Raw genomic sequence first — 25530 nt, 5'->3', positions numbered from 1 at the left:
ACTTGGTCTATCACACTCCACATTCAAGTTCTTAGTAAAACCTGTCCATTCTACCTTCAAAATCCCTCAAATCTGACCATTTTTCATGACCTCCACTGCATTTACTCTGGTTCATACCATCAGCTCTCTTGAAAAACTGGATGAGCGTCCTACTGATTTCTCCGCTTCCTTCTTCCTTACTTCCTAGACTCTTTCTCCACAGTGGTCCCTTTAAATTGTGGCCCGTTATCCCGTTTCTCTTTTGCTGAAGACCCTCCAGTCATTTTCCCTCTGCCTCCGGTTAGGCCTAAGGCCTAGCACAGCCTCTTGGCTGGTACTTGATCCGGCCCCACACTACCTCTTGTGTCTCCTCTTTCCCCTTCTTACTCCGCTCCAGCTGCTTTGATTCCTTCAAGTGGCTCGCGTACCATCCTACGCTTGCTAGTCTCCCTTCTGACAAACGTCAGGACGGCTGGCCCCTGTATTTCCTTCAGGTCTCTTATCACATGAATCTGCCTTCCCTGGTCCCAAGGTGGAAGAAGCATTCACTTCCCTCCCCCCACCCCACCCCGGTACACTCCGTTGCTTGCTTCACTTTCCTTTGTTCCCTTTCACTCATCAACGCCTGATACATTATCTATTTATTTGGATTTCTCCTAGACCTAGGACATTTTGTACAGCCTGTATCCCCAGGGCCTACAACCGTGTTTGGCACATAATAGGGGCTCAGTAAACATTGAATAAATGAATAAAATAATGCATCCCTTTGTAAGGATGACTTTGTTGGGATCCTTATTTGAGTGGCTGGATTTCCCATTGCCCATGGATTTATGTTTATTTGATGGATCTGGAAGATTTTAAGATTGGGTTAAGAAGGGGTTTGCTTTTTTTTTTTTTTTTCCCCCTCTCCCAGCTTCCTTTGGAGATTTGGACACTGTTTCTCTTACTCATTCAGAGCCAATCAATGTCACCCTTTAGTGTGCCAAAGTGGTTGCTGAGTGATGAGACATTTCATCCCTCTGGGAGCTGAAGATACTGCCTATGCAGCATGTACTGTTGCTGCTGGCTATGAGTGAAAATCTGAAATTGATCAAGCCACAATCCCCTACGAGGGAGCACAGGCAAGGAACATTCTGACTCTGGGTCAGTTCATAGGGCCTTTCAAGTCTTCCCTTCAATACTGACATGGATTTTTTAGTGCTCATGAAAGCAAGGCACCCCAGAGGGTTTGCTTCAAACACACGGAAGCATTCCCACAGAGCTTCAACCACAGCTCTGCAGAGAGGGAACTCGGTCTCTCCGGTGACGAAGCTCATCATATACCTTTACAACTTAATTTCCAATAAAATATTATTTGAACCAAGAGAAAAATCCCTTGTGAATTTTACTGTTAGAGCTGGAGCAGTTAAGAACTCTGCTTTTTCTCGTTAATGGGACTTTGTGCTTTAGAACCGATATAATGATTGTCTAGCGACGTGATGGTTTTAGTCTGTTCAGGCTACTGTTACATGTGGTGTAGACTGGATGGATTAAACAAGAGAAATTTATTTCTCACTGTTCTAGAGCCTAGGTGGTCCAAGATTAAGGTGCCCATAGACCTAGTTCCTAGTGAGAGCCTGCTTTCCGGGCGTGGAGAGAGTCCCCTTCTGGCTGTGTTCAGATGATCCTTCTTCACTGCACGCCTGTGGAGAGAGAATGAGAGGCTTGTCTTCTGATAAAAGCACTAATCTCATCATGAGGGTCGCACACTCCTGACCACATCTATACCTAATTACTTCCCAAAGGCCCTACCACCAAATACCATTACATGGGCGATTAGGGCTTCAATACCTGAATGAGGGGGAGGTGGTTACTAATACTTAGCTCATAATTATTGAGCTAATTACTAGCCAATAGCATTTAGGCAAGTTACTCAACTTTTCTAAGCCTCAGTTTTCTAAATCTGTAAAATAGCTACATCGCTGAAGTCCTCTTGATACAGTACTTAGGAAATTGTCTCTATAGAGCAAATGTTCATTTTTATCTTTTAAATATCTCTATTTACCTTTTGTAATCACTAAAAATATTCAAGAAAGTATTCTACTTACAAAGAAATATGCTCTAATTTTTACTTCTGATTTATAATGAATTAAAATGTAAAATATACTATCTCCCAAATGGAAAAGGGCTTTAGAGGTTTCCAAGCTCTTATTTTAAAGTACCAATTTTCATATTACATAGGAAATTTAGCAACTGTTATTTTATAAACATAGAGTGTAAAAATTCTACTTTACACTTAAATACTATAGTTTATTTTTATCAATCTAACATGAAAATAGAAAGCGAACATGTTCTGACAAATATATTTTTTTCTCTTCAGTGAAAAGCCTAGCTAAGTTGTAGGTATACTGATACTTAAGAAATGGTACCTTTACCTCATCCCAATATCTGTATAAACTTTAACATAAAATGAAGTTCATGACAAAAATGTTAGTATTTTAACTTTTTAAATATTAGTTTCTATTTTTAACATTATCACCTCCTTCATTTGCCCGATTTCTACAATTTTTAGTGCAGACAATAAGAGCTATCTTTACCTACATTCTGTTATCTGCAGTGGTCCCTTTAAGTTGTTAATCACTGTTCTATCACTCTTTTGCTAAAATAACTGTTCACTGTCTATAGAGATTCAGTCATTTATTAATTGGGGCTTTATTTATTAAATGCCTCCTGTACCAGGCACTGCTCTATGTGGTGAGTATATAGAAATCCCCTTGAATAAATTAAATTCCAGTGTGAAATGATAGATCATGCAAACAACCAAGACTATTTCAGATTTTCAAGAGTGTTTGAAAAAGCTAAAGAATAGTAAACAAGGGTAGTATATATTCCTTTAGATAGCTGGTCAGGCGAAGAGTCCTAGAGGTGGTGTCATCTGAGCCAAAATTTGAACTGAACTAACCAGCTAGGTTTCAAAAAAAAACAAACAAACCGGGAAGAGTGCCACGTTGAGGAGAGGAACAAACCTAAGGCACTTGATGGCAGATAAGAAGAGTTTAGCATGTTCAAAGGCCAATGAGTAGATCTGCAGAGTTGGGAGCATAATGAATAATCTGGAAGGAAATTGTGGGTGAGTTTGCAGGAACCAGATCATAGAATGTAATCCAAAAGAGAATATTGAGATTTTGTTAAAATTCAATCAGAAGCCAAAGAAGAGTTGTTTTGTTTTGTTTAAAGATTTTATGGATTTATTTGACAGACAGAGATCACAAGTAGGCAGAGAGGCAGGCAGAGAGAGTGAGGGGGAAGCAGGCCCCATGCAGGGCTTGATCCCATTATCGTGGAATCAGGAACTGAGCCCAAGGCAGAGGCTTTAACCCACTGAGCCACCCAGGTGCCCCCCAAAGAAGAGCTTTAAGAAGGAAAGGAGGGACATAATTTTACTACATATTAAAATGATGAATTTGACAATTGTGTGCTTAAGGTGCAACAGAGGAGAACAAAAGTGAAAGCTGGGAGCCTACATTTGTGACTATTTCCAGCATCCAGGCTATAGGAAATGGTAGTTTCACCACGGTGGTAACAGCAGAGATAAAGGGAGAAAGCACAGGCTCCTAGATTTCCAACTTGAGCAAATGAGAAATTAGTGGAGGTGTGAAGATAAGCCCGGGTTTAAACAAGATGGGAAGGTATCAGGAGTTCTGTTTTCAATGTTTGTTTAGAAGATACCGGTAGAAATGTAAAATATACTGTTAAATATGGGTCAAGGATAAAGACATAGTTAGGAGCTATTGGCATCTGGGTGAAATGTAAATTTGCTGGGCTAGGAGAAAGTATAACTAGAAGAGTGGGCACCTGATCAGACTGTGGAGCACGCCAGCATTTAGAGGTCTCCTTCATAAAAGGGAACTAGCAAGGAATGGAGATGGAGCACTCAGAAGTAGGAGAAAAACCAAAAGAATGTCTTTGAATAATAGAAATGATTATGAGCAATTCCTGGGCCAGATACTGTTGTAACTGCCTTAACCTAAATGAATCCTTAATTTCAAGATGTAGGTGCTGTTATTACCTGTTTATAGGCAGGAAACCAAGGCACTGTGAGTTGTCATTTTACCCAAGTTTACACAGCTCATAAATCACCGATCTAGGACTCAAAGCTATCTAATTCCAAAGGCCATATCCTTAACTAGGACCTGATATCGACTCTCTGACTTCCAAATGAAAAGTAGCTTTCCTACCCTCTTTAAAAATATGAATGTGTCAAATGTCACTGGGAGACAAGATAACAGGAAAGTATACTTTGGATTTGTAACACGGAGATAAGTTATTTCAGTGGAGATAATTTTTCAGTGAAACATTGGTAATGGAAGAAGGATAAATGGAGCTTAACCAGAAAGAAGGAAGCAGGAAGTGGAAACCACAGTGTTAAAGTTTTCTCATGCAGAGTTCTATTGCAAAGCAGAACAAAGAATTGAGGCTGTAGGGAGAAAGGGATTTGGGACGCAAGAAAGATGTGCTGGTTATGCGGTCTGGGAAGCAGACCGTGAGGTGAAAATAGAAGTACTAGAGACTTACTGGGATAAGGTCTCTGAAGGAAAATGAGGAGGGGGCAGGTAGGTGGGGAGAACCTCTAGATGATACATGTCTCATTCCTGTGAAAAGAGAGGGGAAAGAAAAGTGGGATTAGGTGGGGAAGAGACCATGGTGCAGCTCTGAGGAAGCCTCAGCTAGCCTAGCTGGAGAGCTCAGTCAGAAAGTTGCCTGTAGGGTCCTTCATGAGGCAGAATGACAAGTATTTAGGAGCCTTGTTATGCTTAGACATTGGCTAGGGTTATCTGGAAAGAGGCTCCCCTCGGCTTAAATGTAGGACATCCTAAAAGGTGCTGTGGCTATAGGCTGTCAGCTAACTGAGCTTCTAGCTGATCAGTAAGACCTTTTTTAAAGACAGACCTTAGTGACAAACCTCCATGGCTATCATATTAGGGTTATTTGTTTTGTATATGGGCTTTATAATATTTGTATGCTGATGGGAATCAAAGTATAAAAGAGAACACAGCTACTCAAAATGTATAAAAAGTAGAATGGGACTGAACTTTGTCTTGTTGATGCCTCTAACACCAACACTTTGGGTAAAAGAAAAGTTTATCCCAGTATTTAAATGGTGCCAATAAAAGTATTTTTAATGATTCTTATCCTAGGAGCTATCTCATTGAATAACAATTCTGATCACTCAACTCCTACAACTCAATAGCAAAAAAAAAAAAAAAAAAAAAAAAAAAGGAGGGGGGAGGGAGACAAAGGTTCTGAAGATAGACCTCCAAAAAGGACATAAATGGCCAACAGGTTCATTATCAGTAATCAGGGATATGCAAATCAAAGCCAGATAAGATATCACATCATGGCTGTCAAAAGGGCTATTATCAAAATTAAAAGTGTTGGCAAAGATGTGGAGAAATTGGAACCCTCGTATACTACTGGTAGGAATGTAAAAATGGTGCAACTACTATGGAAAACAGTATGGAGTTTCCTCAAAAAATTAAAATTCAGTTTTCCAAAATAATGAAAAGAAAAATCTCAAAGAGATATTTGTACTCCTGTATGCATTGCAGCCTTATTCATTACAGTCAAGCTATAAAAACAACCTAAATGCCCATCAACAGATGAGTGGATAAAATGTAGTCTATACATTAGAATATTACTCAGCCTTAAGGAAATCCTACCACATGAAACAACAAACAGGTAAATTATGAGGACATTACGCTAAATGAAATACTCCAGCCAACAGAAGGACAAATACTTTATGGTTCCATTTATATGAGAAATCCTTACTAGAGACAGAGTAGAACGGTGGCCAGTAGGGGCAGGAGAGAGGGGGAAATAAGGAATTACTTTCCAGTGGGTATGAAGTGTCCATTATAGAAAACAAATTTCTGGAGATCTGTACAGTATAGGACCTATAGTCAACAAAACTATATGGTACTTAAACAGTTAAGAAGGTAGATCTCGTGTTAGGTGTTTTTCTACAAGTTAAAAGTATTAAAAAAAAATTCTGGATACTCTTTAATAAATAGAGCGAAGGTTTATAAATCAGTGTTCCTCACCTGAACGCACGTGGCCTAACACGCAGGCGGTGAGAAATAAAATTCTGAGTCGAACATGCCCACGTGCTTAATTTGCATGTCTCAAACATCTGGAAAAATCACATAATCAAATACGAACTTGATGTTCCTTGTGAGTACACTCGGTAAATAAGTAAATGTCATCCAAAGCTTTTTCTTTCTGTGTCCATGGAATGGTGATATGAAGATGCAACTGAAAGTTTTAATGACAAGACACCAAGGTAAATTGTGCAAGAGGTCACTCAACGAAACTGTTCTTAAACTTTAGGAAACCCTGCTTGGTACTGAAATGATGATAAAGTGTTCAACAAATACAAGTCAAAAAGATTGAGACTTTATTCTGTGCAAAGCAGTAATCTTGTCTGCCTAATTGGATACAAGGTCAATTGTTTAGGCTGCAAAAAAGAATTAGGGATTTGTGTACACACACACACACACACACACACACACACACACCCCAAAATGGAAAGACCTTCACAGATTACCGAAAAACAGATGCAACTTTTTTATATTAGATCATAGTATGTATACATTTTTAAGTCCATACAGTGTTTGTGAAACACTCTTCTCTGAGCTAATGGGCTTCCCATTAGAAGTAATTTTAGAGGTTACCAATTGCTTGGGGATTCTTGGTGAAAATTATTCATCTGAGGAAGCATAAAGGCAATAATATAGCAGGTATATAAAAATATTCACAGTCACACTGTGTTCCTTGGGAATTTAGATGGCTAATCCCATAAGATTAATAGTACTTGTTATGTAATACAGAGAATGATTCCAAAACAATAGAAGTCACCAAGGAATAGTAAGAGGGAGTTAAAAATGAAGGGAACCTTGCTCTTCTGATGGACCTGGAGCTGTTGGCGATCTTGGCCGATGGTTGCCAGCACCATGTCCTCTTCAAACCAACTTAGATGCTAATTTTGTTGAAGAACCTGACAATGGAAGACTTTAGATTATTCAATCGCTTGTTTTGTTTTAACACCAGAAAGATCTCAATAGAGATGACTGACTCCTTACTCTGTGTTGCTATAGCTAGTTCAGCTACTACCAGGTTATCTGTGTGGGAATTACTAGTGGTAGTTTTAGAGGGGAAAACAAGACCGAAAAACCTTTAGGTGTCGTGGTTACAGGCACAAAATTACTACCTCTGTGGCCCTTAGAGAAAATTGACATTGCACACACTTGGAACAGCAATATGCTCCTTTGACTACTTTGCATTTGTGAGGGGATTTCCCTCCAGAAGGTGCAAGGAGCTCCGCATTCTGTCAGGCTCTCAGCAGCACCGTGAGTGCTTCATTTACATGAAGACCCAAGGAGTGAGATAAAATAGGTCTCAGACCTGTAAGTTAGGAACAATATTTCTGCAGAGCAAAACTGATTTTGTGTGTTCAGGCAACAGGATTAAGTTAATGCCACAAGCGCTTTTTGTGAAAGGTAAACTTCTCCTGGCTGAAGAGAACAGCAATAATTATTCAAAATTCCTGAAGTAGGCCAACCATTTGTCCAGAGGGCAAAGAAATCCTGCTTGACTGGCTTCCACTCGAAACCAGTGTCAAGTTCCTGACCTTATGAACTCCTCAGAACAATATTAGGTGGAAAAGGAGGGGCTGTTCTCTTTAGCTTCTGTCTCTCTCTGTCTCTGTCTCTGTCTCTCTCTCTCTCTTTCTCTCTCCCTCCCTCCCTTAACTAGAGCCAGCAATGTGGCTATGTTTGTATTGGCAGTCACAGATTATTTCTCAGAGGGAATCATTATATTTGATAACAGACTTTCATTCTTTATAAGTTGGATGGTATTTTTCTTATCCCCCCCCCCTTTTTTTTAACTGAGAATGTTCCTTAAGGAAATCCTTTCTTTCCTTACAGTGGGCAATGATTGTAGAAGAATATGTACATTGCTGAATCTGACCCTAAAAGTTTACCCTTAAGAAGACCTTGCTGTGTTAGTGATCTTTTGCCTTTTCTAGTGTTTTCTGGGTGGGACTGGTGACAGTTGGTCTCAGAACTGGAAAAAAGGGAAGAATTAAACTTGGTGGCTCTTAACATGTGGTATGTCACAGGTCTCACTGGAAGATACACTCCTGACGGAAAAAAAAATTATATGCTCATAAAAAAAATATAGCCTTGAGAATTTCAGGACCCCCTTGACATGCACCACTTGACCTCACCACAAAGGTTATGAATATAAGTCCTGTATAATGAAAGGGTGGAGAGTCTTACCCTACTCTATCAAGTTTTGGAGGACTCTGGATCCCCCACCATACCACAACTTATGGCTGAAGGCTTTGGGTGTTGTTATGTAGCTCCATTGCTCTGAGCTCTGCCATCAAGAAATAACAGCTGGGTCCTCAGTAGTAACTACATTCTTCATATGTGCTGGTTATAAAGCAAATGCTCTACCCTATATTTCTCCAAAGGTTGAGTTCTTAAACCTTCAACCACAATGCATTGCAAAACTCACTTGGAGCACGCAGGAGCTCACTTATGAGAAGACACAAATGATTTCAAAACTATCTCTAGCTGGGTGGTTTTGCAGTTGCCTCTATGAAATGATCTGTCGATTTTAACTTTAATCTTAGGGAAAGCCTAGCCATATCTTGATACATTCTTCATAATCAGCTTGGATAATACTTCTGAATTTAAAGATTAAAAGTATCCAAAGAATGAACTAACCTCTCACTTCTTGAGACAATCCCTCCAGGGCAGGCTGAAAGTATCCTGGGAAGAGCAGAAAGGGAAAGCTTATCATTTTTCTATCCAGAGTGTCCTGGGCTGTCAATTCAGCAGCTTTTACAAGAACTAAACCTGCTTTAAAAAGGGAGAGAGAGAGAGAGAGAGAGAAGTTTAAAAGTGTCGTACCATTAGCTATTCTGATTCTAGTCCATGCCAGGAAGCAAAGGTTCTTATTATACCACGTTCTATTTTTGATCTAATCCCTTCCAGCAGCCTGAAGTCTCAGCATAGTAATGCTGGGGAAATTCTTTGATGCTAATGGGAAGCTTCACTGCCTTGCCCCTTAAGTTAGACAAACTGACTGTCACTAGGAGTGTCATTTGGGCTCAAAAGAGCCAGGGATAGGAAAAGGGAGCATCTGAAGTAGTCTCTGTGGAGGGTACGGTAGCAAGTCAGAGCCTCCTGTGAAAGTTCCCCATGGTTAGGTTGGTGATACAGAATGAAGGTGATGTGTGTCCCTACTCTGATCCTTTAGAGCCTCAAGACAACCTGGTATACATCCTTCAAATGCCCAGATGGCACTACCTTTACTTTCTGTGCATGCAATAGGATATGGGAAGAAAAGTCACACTATACAGCAGTTACTGAAAACAGTTCAATAGAACACCAGGCGTTAAAACCTGGTACCCTCTTGTCATGATAAAGATTGTAACAAGAACAGGAAATGGCACAGCACAAATCCGTTTGCGTGATAATCATCTCATGAATGTAAAGAGCATAGGAAATGGAACAAATGTAACCCATTCCATTACCACCTTCAAACGGTAACCTCCTTGTCCTAGTCACATGCCCTACTTATGGTCCTGAGTAAAGAACAAAGGAAATCAAAAGGTCGACTGACCCTAGAGACCAAAACAGCCCCCACATGTTTGTGAGTGTGTGTGTGTATGTGTGTGTGTGTGTGTGTGCATCTTTCCTCCTCTGAACTCTGTTGCATTAGAGAATTCCTTATAGTTGATTCCCTAACTTTGACCTGAATGAAGCAGTCAGATGTGTGGGAAACAAAGCAATGTAAAATCCAGACTCATTTGGGAACCCACACACTCCTCATCACCGTTTCTCAGAGTTGAGGAAACCCTGACCTTCCCCTAAGCAGAAGCCATGAACAAAGAAGGTGAGCGGATGACTGACTGACTGACTTTCTTTCTTTCTTCCTTCCTTCCTTCCTTTCAAGACTTTATTTATTTGAGAGAGCTAGAGAGCACATGAGCTGGGGGAGGGGAAGAGAGAGAGGCAGACCCCACTCTGAGCAGGGAGCCCGATCCTGGGGCTCCCAGGACCCTGAGATCATGACCTGAGCCGAAGGCAGACACTTAATGGATTGAGCCACCCAGGCGCCCCTGAACAATTTTCTTCCTTCTGGTCCTCATTGCTTCCGCAGTTTGGTAAGGAAAATGGAGCTCTGACTCCCGGGGTGTCCTCTCTCCCCTTTCTAAAGATATTTGCAGCTTGATTTGGGCTTATCTAAAAGCAAAGAGAAGATCTCAGTAACAAAAGTAAGCCACCACTGATTGAGGTCAGTCAGGCCAGGGCAGAGTTGGTGGTGTAATCCTCCAGTTGTGTTCAACCTGGCCAAGTTTTCCAGGCGGTTCTGTTTCCCTTGGAAAGCTCTTTAAGTGACACTCTGTGAAATTTATAATAAATCCTCTTATCCCAAGATGACTGCTTTAGTTGTGAAAGGGAAGAGTGAGAAATGATGGCTGAGTTTATCAAATACCAAAGGAGATGAAAGCCAGATTGCCTGGGGTACTGTGTCCATACCCTGCCACAAACAAATCACTCACTCTGCTCAGCTGGCTAGTAACTTCTTACATGGCATCCAGGGAATTGTACTACACCTTTTCTTCTACTGGGAATTTGTTCAGGCAAGCAAGCCTAACAATGCATTTCAGGCATCCTGGATGCCTGTCCCTTCCTGATGATAACCTGATTACCAAATGGCTCTGGCTGGCTAATAAGGAATGCAACAGGGTTATATGTCAATGCGCTGTTGAGAGATTCCAAGTGATTTCATATCTTAACATAATGGTTGGTGGCTTCCTTATCAGATGCCATGAAAAAGTTTTCTGTGAGGTACATCCATTTCCTAAGTATCCTAGCCTGATGCCCAAAACAGATTACATTGGAATTATCTTTACAAAGGAAAGAATGAAACCCTACGTTTCAAATGGCCTAAAATTACAGTGGATTTCCTACATGGGGAAAAAAGGTGTACTGGAAAACTGGCTACATAGTTTCTTTTCTCTAATGCATTCCTAAGGGGGTTTAACTGATTTTATATGATTATGGTCAATCAGAACAATGTGTCTGTTTTCCTCATTTTAAAACATTCTATAATTTCTTAGGGATACCTGGGTGGCTCAGTGGGTTAAGCGTCTGCCTTCGGCTCAGGTCATGATCCCAGGGTCCTGGGATAGAGTCCCACATTGGACTCCCTGCTCAGCCAGGAGCCTGCTTCCCCCTCTGCCTGCCCCTCCCCCTGTCTGTGTACTTGCACATTCAGTCTCTCTCCCTGACAAATAAAATATTTTAAAAAATCTTTTAAAAAGTGATATGATTGAGATAACAAGCGTGTAGGCCAAATTATTAGATCAATCTATATCTTCTAAATTTTAATTTTACTCTTTTTATCCTTGTCTTTTTCATCCCCAAATGACCAGCTTATATGTATATCTTTATAGCACAACTATTTCTTTGCATTCTTTCACTATTCTATGGAAGACATTGTGGCTGTTTAGAAAAAAACTAAAGTGAGAGCAAGATGAGGAACCAGAATCTCAGTAGCTGGGTAGCCTGGGGTCATCCCTTGGCAGTTTGGAGCCTCAGTTCTCTCATTTGTAAAGTGAAAATGGGTCTACTTGATATCCAAGGTCCCTTCTGGCTCTGAAATCTAAGTAAGACACATTGGGTTTTTAATGAAGTCTAAGTCCATGACATGGACATCACCCATATTAGTTGTTGACATTGGTTTGTAGATTTTTAAAAAAATGTTTTATTTATTTGTTTGCCAGAGAGAGAGAGTGAGAGAGCCTGAGAGCACAAGCAGAGGGAGCTGCAGGCAGAGGGAGAATCAGGCTCCCCACCTAGCAAGGTGCCCGATGCAGGACTCAATCCCAGGACCCTAAGATCATAACCTGAGCCGAAGGCAAACACTTAACCCACTGAGCCACCCAGGTGCCCCAGTTTTGAGGATTTTTGATGAACATTACATTGATTTTTTTTTTTTTTGAGGAGCACATTATCTTCTTTTTCCATGAATATTAAAGCTCTGTCTCTTATTTCTTGCATATATTTCTTTATCTTTATAGGTGAGAGGTACTTAGTTGCCCTCCATGTGTATTTATTTGCTCAGTGTCTATTTTTAAGGACTAAAGACATGAGAATAGGAAAGAAAATTACAGAGTGAGTTATATGGAAAGTTTGTAAAGCACAGCGTGGACCTATGATAGAGACAAGGAGGGGGTTTTATTTTGTTAGTTAGGACACTGCACGTGAAATCTGCAGAGTAAGAGGGTTACATGTTTAGGAATGTAATGAATGAAAAAGAGTTTGTATATGTGAAGCTCTGAACTATATTTGGTGAGAGGGAGGCATCGACTTCTGCTAAATCATTGGGCCCCAGTTTTATATCCACGAATAATAAACCATTCTCTGGATTTATCATTAGAAAATATTAGAACCAACTGTGCAATTCTGAGGCATGAACTGCAGTCACCTTTCCTAAGATAGATCAATGCCGTCTATACATAATCTTGAAATACCCCTCACTAGAGCTATCCAACTGCCAGGCCGCTGCTGTTCTCTGTCATCTGCTCTGTTCCAGCACTCTCTTGGGTAACCCAAGTCTGTTTCAAAGGCTTTCACACTGCGGAACCAGAGATAAGAACTGTCTTAAGCTTGCACAGACAATAAATGCCGGCCACAGCAAGGTGCCATTTCCCACCCCAGAAGTGGTCTCAACTGAAAAGGGAACTTTCTTTGATCTTATCCAGGGACTTCATGCCATTAAAATTACTCCATTTCGGCATTCTATTTCCCAATGCTACAGTCATCTTGTTTGGTTGGCTATTTGAACACTTGAGGTCGCCTTATTTCAAACTACTTCTCACCTAGACAAATAAACTGGGAATTCAAAGCACTCATCTTGTGGTGTGCAAAGGATTTAGAGACCACCTTGTGTGCAAAGACAAACTGGTAACGAGATGTCATCTCTATTAGTAGCTTGTGACCAGCCTACCTCTCTGGGAATCAGGTGGTATCTTCTAGTAAGACTTTAGATATGTGATTTTCTCCTAAGTTAGTCTCTGGTACCAAGACACCTTTGACTAAACTAACAAACTGGTGGTGGTCAAGCAGATCTGACTTCATTAGGAAGTCTGTGGAAAGGTTAAGGTTAAGAAGGTTAAGAAGGTTAAGAAGACTGTGGAAAAAGTAAACCAAATGTTACAAGGTATACTACTACCACCTACTACAGAAATAACAACTAAAAGGATACCACTCCCCCCAAAAAAGATCCTCCCAAAGATTGCATTTTCATTGCCCCACTTGCCAAAGATGATCAGAACCCAGATGAGAAATGTTCCTACCACAACACAGGATAACAAAATATAGTATAAACAATAATGTAGAGTATCATATTGCTGTACTTTTGGTAATCCGTACCAGTCTGTTGGAAAGATAGGAGACCAAATTAATGGGAGTTGTGATGATGATGAGAGAGTTGTAGGCAAATAGAAGGTCAGTGTTTGCCATCTCAACTATGGATCTATGCACCTGGTCATAGGTCAAAATAGGTTATATTTATGACCCACATACAATATGTCTGAGTGTTTGTTGCTTATATGCATGCATTTAAGCTATGGGGAGAAGCCTAAGGTATGTTAGAGGGAAGTCTGTATATTTGAGATAATCTGATAAAAGTCAAATTAAATACATATCATATTCACATGTTTGTATGTAACATATCTCAATTCCTTTCAGTCAGGGAAAAGGGTGCATTGGTTAAATTGGAACCGCGTGTGCAATGTTACCTCTGAAAATGGCCCAGGGGCTCCATGTGTCTTTACTAAAATGAGAAAGTCTCTATGAATAAAATAGATTTTTTGAGCTGAGTATTGAAGAAAATTTAGAAATGCATGCAGACGAAAATGTGACTAAAGGAGAAACAGGGAGAAACAGCAGTAGCTAGGTATGACAAGGGGAATTTTGCTAGATGACCTCAAAACCCGAATTCTCAGAGAATTACAGGATTCCAGCAATGGAAACCAGTTAGTAGCATTTAGATGAACATATCTACAGAGAAGAAGATCTTGGATATGAATGGTGAACCAAGAAACAGCCCCAAATCAGTATAAAATAAGAAAACATAATACATACACTAACTCTGACATTATTAGGGAATGAAATTTACTGGGTTCTGACATCTCTGAATATTGCGGGACCAGGAAAGACTGCTGCTAGGGGTCAAAGGCTGGCTCTGTCTAGAGCTAACTAAATGAAGCATTCTTCACCTCTTTTTCCTCTTCTCCACTACATATTTGGAAATGGATTTTCTTCTGATGTTTAGTAAGTAAATTATGACATACAAAACAATGATGGAATAAATCCTCTTGTTTTTCTGATTCAAGAGGAACTTCCATTTCTTGCAATGTCTCGTATTAAAAATGTTAACAGAGATGATCAGGGAGAATACAGAATAATGATTAACAATTATTAGGCATCTTCGGTGTTGGGTACCATGCAAGGGGCTTTTACATATGCCTTCCTATATATTTAGTTGTTACTATTCCTATATAGATATTCCAGGTCATCTCTTTCTGTTTTAAATAAATACCACATATTATGTATAATATTCACCCACTTACTGAAGAAATGATTTAAAACAAAACCCAGTATGAAATGGCAGGCACATGTGAATGGAGGTCTTAAGAAAAACTGAGAAATTCAGGGATTTTTTGGACAAGTTTAACATAAAGATAGAGCTGGGTACCTGGTTAGTGATTTTATTAAACAACAGAAAGGATCTAGCAAAGGAAGGCCCTCATGCTGTTGTAACTAGAAAGTTCTATAAGCATACATGGTTGGATTTAAGAAACAATATTAGGACAGAAAAGCTAGAATTTTGCATCATTTGCTACAGTTCTGAGACATTACTGCAATTATTTCCATGGGGGTAATGAGCAAATTTTGTGGACGATTAGGAATCTTGAGCAATATTAGCATAGATGCAAGATAATCTTAAGCAAGACTCTTATTTCTGTACATAACTGGAAAAACTAGGTCTTTATCTTAAGATAACCTTGATTGGAAGATTCACTAGTTATAAAGGAATTTCAGGTCCACAAACACATATTAAGTACATAGGTGTATGGACCACTATGCCCATTCCCAAGGGGCATCAGACTGAAAACCCAAAAATCATTTTCTCTAAATGCTTCGCATTAAGATTGAAGATTCTTACCCCAGAAGAGAAATGCCAGTATATTAATTAACTCTTTTCTAGGCCCTTTACACGGGGTCTGTTTATGTAGCACCTAGGATCAGATAAGACAACAATTCCACATTGTGTTAAGTGAGTAAGAAATGTTTCCCATTTTTTCAGATTAAATTTGAGCCACAGTTGCCAAACACTGTCAGGTATTGTACCTGGGGGGGGAGGGGGGTAATATATATATAAATTTCTGCCCAATATTACATTCTGTTTTATCTTCAGTAGAGCAAGCTGAATTAGAATTTCTAAGATTGCTAAGTGATATTATAATAAAAAAAAAGAAAAGCGAAAAAATTAATCTGCTCTAGGTATGTGGTGTTCTGACAATGTTTTACTATTTGTAGAGCAGGTTTTATACACTGCCCATCTTTTAAATAGGAGAATAAATAATGTGGTCATAAGTGTGTAAGCAGGAAGTTCCCTGAAAGGAAGGCTTCAAATATGTGTTAGAATCAGCGGGGAGAAGTCCCCAGAAACTTTGTAGTTCTTTCTGGTCCCATCAAATGACATATTGTGTTGAGAATTTCAGGGCCTATCTCTGCAACCAATATAATGCAGTCAAAAATAAAACCCAAAACTGAGAATAGGCAAGACTACGAATGGCATCTGAAACAGGAGAATGGCTCTCTAGAAAACTTCTGAAAAATATATTCAAGCATTATTAATGCTTAGCAGTTGGATGAAAAATTCTTTAAGTTTTTCTTTACTATAATGCATCTTATTACCTTTTCAGTGCTATTTCTCCTAGTGTCTTCAAGTTTAATTGAGCTTAAATATATGATATGTAAGCATATAATTCATGATTTGGAAATGCAGAGAAGCAGAAGTTCACAAATTGTGGAGAGAATAGAATATCACTTGGCATTTAGATGAAATGTTTTCCCTCAGTGTACTTTCAAATCCATTACCTTGTTTTATTTTAACAACATTCCTAGGATATGGGTAATTTGGCCTTTAGAATTATTCACATTTTACTGTAGAAAATGAGCTTGCTACCTGCCCAAGGAGAGTAATACAGAATTTATATTCAGACTACAACTCTATCACCTTGACATTCTTTCCAGTAAGGGTTGCTGACTTTGAGAAGTAGAAGCAGGATGAACTTCAACCAAAATGTGGCAATGACTCCAAAAAGAAGAAATTATTTTAAAAAGAGAGACAGGTGGCTTGACAAGTGAAGATCATACAGTCTCATAATCCTCTGGGTTGGTTAGGTCAGCATTTGCAAACTAACCCCTCACTGATGCTTTAGAGAAATCACATTTTCTCTTATGGCATTTTTTACACATATTATATGCTTTCAAAAATATTTTTTCCTACATATATCAAAAAGAAGCTTTAAAATATTTGGGTTGAGATGAATTATGATACAAATTCCTCCGGACCCCTACCCCTGCTTTTTTTCCCCTAAACCCACCATTTTTATCACTTCCAACCAGAAGATATAAAACATTTGACAAAACGAGGTGGCTATCTTTGTAATATCTCCTATGTCCTTCTTAGAAATATTGCCAGTATGTGCCATGACTTCTGTGTGGCTGTGTCATGTGAATTTATACTACCTTCTCTTAAAAAGCAGTGGTTATTATGGGGCACCTGGGTGGCTCAGATGGTTGAGCATCTGCCTTCAGCTCAGGTCATGATCTCCAGGTCCTGGGTTGGGGCTACCTGCTCAGTGGGGAGTCTGCTTCTCCCTCTCACTCTGACCCTTCCCCCGCCTGTGTTCTCTCTGCCTACCTCTCTCTAAAAAAAGAGAAAAAAAAAGGTTGTTATGCCAGTTAAGACAGATACTACTGTGAAAGAGTTCTTTTCTAGGCATTTTCTTAGTTTTTAATTCTCTAGAGGAAAAAAAAAAAAGGCTTGTTAAAAAAAATAATAATAACCCCAAAAAACTGGTGGGGCAGGGGCACCTGGCTGGCTTAATGGAAGAACATGTGACTCTTAATCTCAGGGCCATGAGTTTCAGGCCCATGTTGAGTGTAGAGATTACTAAAAAAAATAAATAAATAAACTTACACTGGTGCCTCACCCATTTTTTTTTACCTTACCAATTTTTAAGAGATGTGCTATATTTTGGGTATGAGTATATAAGCTCGTTTAGTGAGAGTTATACTAAAATTTCAATTGACAATACTTGTGATTTCTGTTTCTCAAATGTGAAATCATGGTTTTACGTTTGAAAAATTATTGCTACTTAAGTTGTTAAAACGAACCAAAAAACCTCCTTCAACTGGTTACTGAGTAACTAAATTTTTCTTAATTTTTCAAGTAACCCAGGTGAGTTAAAATTAAGCTAAACATAAAGACAGTGACCTTTATAGTTGAGGTTCTAAATCTCCTTTCAAAATTATTTCCCATGGCAAGATTTTAAGTACTTGAAGTGTTAGGGGTGGTGACATCTTATATTTTTGTCGCCCCTCCAATAATCATCTGTTACAATTCCAGACCAATAATAGATGGTCTACAAAGGTCTGATGTTTAAAAAACAAATGCTTGTATCGTTTACCTCTTCCTTGCTCTCCCTAATGATTTATTTTTGCCAAGAGCGCACTGATGGGAAGTTATTTCAGTGTTCATCAATTAAAACATTTAAAAATTAAACATTGAGCTTAATGGGAAGGAAGAGGCTAGAACTGGCCAATAAGAATAATTCTAAAATAATGAAAGTGTGCAGCAGGAGTAGTTGTCAGTGTTAGGCTTGCAAGGAAATGATGAGTGGGAATTTTGTGACACCTGACTAAAAATCAATGCTCCAGGAAGTTGATATAATAGCTTGAAGCTGGAAAAAAAATAAGTACAGGGGAAATCAAAGCTGACATGGTAAAACTGCCCAGAAAGAAGTGGGTAGAATAATGACCGTGTCAAGAAACTAATGGATCTAATGAGGCATAACGCGATGGCCGAAAGATCTCATGTCTTCTAAAACAACTAGTTAATTTAGCTAATTTGCTTACTCACCTTCTCTACTCAGTCTCTTGGGAACACTGTGGTGGTCCTCTTCTATCACACTTTGTATCATTTCTCAGGAGACTCCTCAAAATAACAGTTAATATTAGAAAGTTCCCTTGGAAAAAAGAAATATGTGTTAAAAATAAGGCCTTTACCTTCTTTATTAAAGTGATAACCATCTAACTCCAAAACAAAATCCCAAAGTTGTTTTTTTGTACGAGAAAATACAAAGAAATGAGAAATGAAAGTAAAATGTATTTTTTCTGGCTCCAAAAGATCAAATTAAGAGGTGGTGCTTTGCACTTTGTTAAGAGAAAGGAATGTGAAAGGTCGGCATTTGTGTTATATTTTCTTTACGTTAAGTGATTCCCAAAGTCCTGTTTCGGTTGGAAAACTTGTTAGTAGCTTCCTTCAAGTCCTTCTGACTTAGAAATTTTGAAATGTGTGTAGAAATGACTAAGAGAACACTACTTGAAAGGGATTCCAAAGACTTTTGGAATCTGCCAAGCAAACTCCTTAAAACTGCAGTAGAGTCCCTTGTTTTCAAGGTGGCATTCAGTGTCTTTCTCCGAAGCTGGTTTAACTTGGCTGGAGGATAAGCATCTCTTAGTGAATTAAAGGGTCTCAAAATACAAGAGATGTTTTATCTTGGATAAGCTGATAATTTGTCCTACTTAAGCAAGTCATGCAAATTTCCTTACAAAACTCCGTGCTCGTTAGCTCATAATTAGGGTAATAAATCAGGAATCACCAAACAGATCAGTGAAAACATCATAGTGTTAGTGTGAGCATGAGCTTATCCGGTAGGACCCAGTGGAGAGTTTGCAGAAATCTATTCAAATTCTGAAGGCAAGGCTCTGTGTAATTATCATAAATTTAACCCCCTGGAAGAAGAGGAAGAAACAAAGGCCAGAGGAGGGGCAGGAAACCACTTTTTAAGTCCCTGTGAAAACTGAAACTTCTAAATGCATTTCTTAATATGGAGAATTCTGATAATTCATAAATATATTTTAGAACTATCTTCCAGTGGGTCTCCCATGTAAGTTGTCATACATGAACATTTTTGCACGTAAGCCTTGACCACACTGCTGGGGGAAACCAGTGGCCTGGAGCTACTAGCAGTTCGTCAGAATTCACATAGTGAGTCAAAATATCATGTCAAGAAGAAAGCCCTAGCACAGGACTCTGCAAAGCAGAAAGCCCACATCCCACCGTCAGTATACCGAGTTCTGGGCTGGACAGATAACTATTCTAGAGATGAGAAAGAACTGGAAAGTCTCAGGAAATTAAGCAATTCTGCTTTCTCTTTCTCTCAACACAAAAATGTTCACTCTAGGCAGCTTATCTGTACACTTTTAATTACACCTTTTGTTCTGCTTTGTTTTCAAACTGTTTGCAACAGCCAGTTTGCAAATCGTTTACAAATATGTCCCCTCCTCCCTTAAAGCTCACATTAACTGATACCAGTCTAAGTCATGCTTACACCTGCTGTGTGTTTTCTGTTCACTTTAGAGCTCCACCCAACTCGTCCATTTTCCTCCTCATTCAAGATTCAGAAAAAGTTGATTCATGTCAGTACCACACCATGTGATTGACTAAAACTAAATTCAACATTTGGGTAAACATGTCTTCTCGGTAGAAGAATTGGGAATTGCCCTTAGACTCCTTACACATGTATTCGTCCTAATCTGGGTGATGCTTAAATTAACTGAATTTCTTTGTGTTTTGTGTTACTACTGAGAAAAGTGGTACGCTAGACTCTGAATTTTTCCAGTCTTAGCTGAGGAAAGAGGATGGACTCTTCAGGGATTGGTTTGCTCCTTAAACAAGATGTTACCACTGAAATGGAAATCCTTCGGTTATCGATTTGGTTCTGGGGACTAGAATGCAGAATTTTCGCCAAGATGGAGCTATTAACAATTTAGAAAATTAGAAATACATGTCCTGTCTTGGAAGAGACAACAACAAAAAACCTATGCAAACAAGTATGACATCTTTTTATATATTATCCCGAGAAAGAAAGCTTCTGGAGAGAAGACGACAGTGGAATTTTAGCGTATGCTAATGGATGAACAGAAAGATACTCATCATGTAATATTAGCTGAAAGACCAAATCTGCATAGTGGGCACAGAAGTATTTTTTGTTTTGGAATTAACTCCTCAAAAGTTGCTGGTAGTCTGGCTGCAATTTAAAATACTTAGAACAATATATATGGGTACGAGAACTAAATCCAGTCCTCGTTAATGAATTGTGTTGGAACTTGAATTCTCTTCTGGCAGCTACCTTTAATAAAATCGATTTAAATATTGCGTGGTTCATTTCCCCTTTCTTTATCAAGGATGTGACTACTATCCTATCCTTCAAGAGCTTTTACCACTGATTTACACTTTACCGATCTATTCATATCTTGCTTCTTGGCCTTTCGGCAAAGTCAAAAATTGCTGCCAAATGTTCATCCATTGCCTAGAAGTCTCCAGACAAACTACAAAACAACTGTCAGTTTTTCAAACTGGATGAAAGACCCTGCTATTTTCCAAAATACAGCTGTAAGCAGCATTTCTCCCCACAGAGCCACAGGCACCATCCAGTGGTGAAGAGTTTATATCCAGATTGATATTGAACCAAACGGGAGGTGGGGGGGGGGGCAGAGATATTTTTTTCAGAGCTAATATAATGGAAAAGAACTGCCTTTAAATGCCTTTAAATACTACAGGCTAAATCATACACATGAAAGTATAAACGTGATAGAAAAAGTGTAGAATTTTTGTAGGTTCCTAGGTTGTGTTGTCAGCACTATGGCTTGAACAAAATGAGGGGCTAAATCCTGAAAATAGACCCTCCCATCCCCCAAATGCCCCCACCTCAAGTTTTCTTTCCAGTAGATCATTTTCCTATGATTTATTGTGTATCCTAAAAAGGAGAACATACAGGGACCTTTTACACATTTAGATACTTTGTATTTATTGTGGGGAACTTGGACAATGCACCGAAGGATAATCTAGGCTTCTTAGGGATTCAATCAGTGACTCCTTTTGTTATTTAGGACAAAAGATACTAAATGCGTGGAATCTTTTTAGTTCAGTAAACAAGAATCATTAAGTACCCAAAATTTGTCTTTGAATCTCCTCCCCAATTCTATCCTTTTCTCCTTCTGGGATGTCAACTACAAAACTCTCTGCCCCTTCTCCCCTTTACGCTTTCATGTGAGCCTTGCTAATATCAGCATGGTGTTTTCTTCAGGGGTTTTGCATTTCAACACTTGCATGGAACTCTGGAATGTAAAGCTTTGTTCCTGTGACATGTCAGTTTATACTACGCCTAACTTAAGGGACAGGCTCTGAAAGTAAACTTCCTTCGTTAAGTTTATGATGGAGGACGTGGTAGGTTTCTGTGCTCATCACCATACTCTTTTTGCAAGAGATGGCTCTACCCATTTCCAGGAGGTAAAGATAATAACGGGACTTGAAGGTGGTTCGGTACTCTTCTAGTCAAAACTGAGACATAGAACTCCTGGTGAACAAGAAGGGTTTTATTCTGCATTAAAGCAGGGCTCACCGCTTTTCTCTCCCTGTCATGGTGCCCATTGTCCTTCAGATACAGAAGCAGCTGGGAACATGTGGAAGATACATTGGTCCTACAAGGCTAGCCATGCGTAGGTCATGCGCTAGTGCAAGCGAGAGCAATTTTCTTTTTCATTTAGACCAATTCAGGAAAAATTTATAGGCCACGTAAAAAAGTCAACATTGAGTATAGCTTCATTTGGTCTTTTGTGAGAATAAGTATACTCACTCAACTTAGATTACCCATTTAATGTCAGTGGAAAAAACTGGAGCCACTTCTTAATTACTAACATGTTGAGATTTGTCATAATGCACAGCAATTTTCTAATTGCATCCTGAAAACAGGTCCTCTATCACATGGAAAAAGTCAGGAAGATTACAAAACTGAGTTAGGAGTTGTTCATCGTTGACCTGGAATCTGATCCTCTTTAAGTCATTCGGAACAATTAATGTCAGAATTTCTGTGAAGGGAGAATTAATTCCTTTGGAAGTGAGGACAGAGAGTTTCAAACTTGAGTCATGTGAGAAGAGTAGGCATTGAGGATGTGAACCCAATACTTAGTTTTTAACATGAGGGCAAATGTCAAGATTATCTGATTCAGATCACACAGACAAAGAACCACCAGCTCACTTGCATAACTTTTCAAGGCAGTTAGTAGCAAAAGCTTGGGAGTCCGACTACTTCAGTTTGATAACTAACTGGCTCCGGTATCTACCTACCTCTTTCCCATAGTTTTTGTGTCTACAGAATTGGGATGGTTTTATAATACCACCTCATAAAATCATTGCAAGCGATAAATGAATCTTCTCATACATATAAACCTCTCAAACCCTTTCTTGTAACTGAACTGCCCTCAACAAATGACAACTTCTTCAACTCTTCTTCAGTGTGAGGCATTTTAATTTTTCCTCAGAACTTTCCTCATGACTAATTTAAAGAATATAGAGATATCTTCCATTACTACAACATTTGTGAAATAGCATCCCTATGAGTTGCAGAATTAAAATATATTTTTATTCTTGTTAAAGTTTGGGTCTTTAACACGAACTTAGGCCAGACTTGAAAAGCTGTGGTAACTCAGCGTGTTGCACAAGCATTTCAGGCTTGGCTAAGCCTTGAGGAATGGGAAAAAAAGGAAGTGGAAAAGCCTTCCCCATTCAGAGATAATACTTCCCCACCCTGCTCATAACTCAGACAGATCTGTATTTGACTAGGAGAGGGATAAAAGGAAAGATAAGAAAAAATAAGACTTTTCTTGCAACTCAGCCTTTCTTAGAATTTCACTTTCCACGAATGCCTTCCTTTCTCTTTCTAGCGCTCTGCCTATCACTGAAGGCCAAAATCTTCATGAAAATTTCCCAAGTTACTCAGCCCACAGTCACCTCTTAGTCTCATAAAATTCTGGCATTTATTGTCATTCCATTTATTTGGATATTAATTTCAAGCCACACTCTGAGAACTCCTCTGCTGTTTTAATACTGTGTTATTACTTTTCCTGTGTTAATATTTTGCTTCCCAACTAAATTGTGAGGAACGTCAAGTTTCTGGAAGGTAACTTTTTCTTTTTTAATTTAGTTGACCAAAGAAAGAAAAGAAAAGGTAATACAGAAAAAGAAAAGTAAACATTGTAACTCAGAGGAATTTGCCAGAACAACTCAAATACCAGCTTTGCTCCATAAGCCCCACCCCAAAACTAAGCAGGACTGAAATGTCCAAAGCAAAGCCATAACAAAGCTCAGTAAATATTTAGCTTGTCTTGGACTCTTGCAGTAGATTCCTAACTAATCTGCTTGCCTCCAATCTCTCCTGTCCAATCCATTCTCCACACAACTGCTCCAATGATCTTATGTGAGGCACTCAATGATTAGTTAACTGAATTCATTAAGCATATATTTTGTGTAAGGAAAAAGTTACCTTGGTGATGCAAGCAATTCTATCAATGTTATGCTGTAAGTAAAAATGTAAAACTTTGGCAATTTAAAGCATAAGAAACTTAACTTAGAAAACAAGGTTTTAGGGGCGTCTGGGTGGCTCCGTCAGTTAAGCGTGTGACTCCTGATCTCACGGTCATGAGTTTAAGTCCTGCACTGGGCTCCACACTGGGCATGGACTCTACTGAAAGAAAGAAAGAAAGAAAGAAAGAAAGAAAGAAAGAAAGAAAGCAAGCAAAGAAATAGTACAATAGAAAAGTTTTAGTACAATGTATGCACTTTTTCTAAATTCATAAGGATGACTGCAAACTAGAGCTTGTTGTTTGTTTATTGGTTTCTCAGGCAGCATAGCAAAATAATTTTTTTTCTACACTAAATACAACATACAGTTTGATCATTAATTGTCTTACTGGAATAATACTGAGGTTAGAAACTATAATTCAGGAAATATTCTACATTATATAGATTCATTTACTCAATCAGCAAGTAGATATTCAGTACCTTCTACATTCCACATGCCAAGACTGACAAAATACAACAGAAGGAAATCAAGTAATGGGTTGTTACGAGAACCTTCATTTTTGCTACCTATGACAAAATGTATGCTTACCTACCTTTTGAATCAGTCAGAGTCCAAGCAGAAAACAGATGGCGCATTCAAATTAAGAAAGTTGGAGAACAGTACAACGTCCCTTTTATGATCTGGGTGGAAGGAGACAATAGGGCCAGCACAGGGCACCAGTATCTGAGAGGGTCTGCGCAAGCCTTACGCCTGCATAGGCAGTGGAGAAAGAAGGGTTACTGGGAAATCTGGAGACAGAAAAGACGCTTGTGAAGAAGCAGCTGGACAGAGCTGAAACCTTTGGGACCCATGGGGCTGGGACCTAAGGAAGGCTCCCCCCCTCTCTAGCATTCCCTCCAATGCCTGCTCAAAAGTCAGAGTGAAAAGGCTCACTGATGGCGTCCACATACTTCAGCGGCCCAGGGGACACAGAGCAGCAGGGGATGGAGCCTAGATCCAGAGGGTGAAGCTATCCATGCCTCTTTGAAACTGTATCATAAGCATCCCTTCCGTCTGCCAATGTTGGCTGAACAGTGCAAATCCTTGATGAATGAATGATTTACGCTGCATTTTGAAAAGAGCACAGTAATATTCTAAGATTCCTCAGGCAAGGTGTCAGAGAAGCTGTCAATGATGTTTATAGAAAATAGGAAATTAACGAAGTAAGAAGAAAAAGACTGATTTGAACTTGACTTGGCTATGTAAAACATCTACTAATTTTGGCTATATATATTAATTGCTTACCATTTATGCCTAATTACCGTGTAGCACAATAATGTGTATCATTTAACATGTGTCAAATTAACTTCATGAAACTAACTTTGCAATGTTAACTTCACACAATGGCTCAGTTCAAGTTTGGACAGTTTTTGTAGGTTTTGACTCATGTCGGATGTTCTTTCTTTTAACTCCAATAAAATATTTGCTTCAGTGATAGTCTGCCCAATCATGTGATCTCCAAAGACCCAGCAAATTGAAAAAGAAAATTGTGGCAAATCTTCTAGCTGTAATATGACTTAATTTAATAGTGCTTAGAGCCAAACCAAAGCCCAGGATTGAGTTATCAACTAATTCCAGCCATGATATAGAGCAGGGAAAAGCTTATGCAAGACCCTTTATAGCTCTTAAGTCATAGGACTCAGTATGCAGAGAACTGCCACCAGCAGGATCAGATGGGCAAGGGGTGTGCTAATTTTAGCAAATGTATCCTGATCACTAGGACCACA

The 25530-nt window shown here is 39.1% G+C and overlaps 1 long non-coding RNA gene across 1 annotated transcript; it reads right to left on the bottom strand.

Annotated features, from left to right (window-relative positions):
* Window positions 1–881: 881 nt before the first annotated feature.
* Window positions 882–19852, bottom strand: LOC308340034. Its single transcript, XR_013966578.1, has 6 exons — window positions 18259–19852; window positions 8751–8795; window positions 6911–7012; window positions 6060–6270; window positions 4534–4610; window positions 882–1661 (listed from the first exon to the last, which is right to left on the bottom strand). It is a non-coding gene; the product is annotated as an uncharacterized lncRNA (long non-coding RNA).
* Window positions 19853–25530: the final 5678 nt, after the last annotated feature.

This window comes from Martes martes (assembly GCF_963455335.1).
Source record: "Martes martes genome assembly, chromosome: 3".
Lineage (NCBI taxonomy): Eukaryota > Metazoa > Chordata > Mammalia > Carnivora > Mustelidae > Martes > Martes martes.
This window is presented reverse-complemented; position numbering and strand designations above follow the sequence as displayed.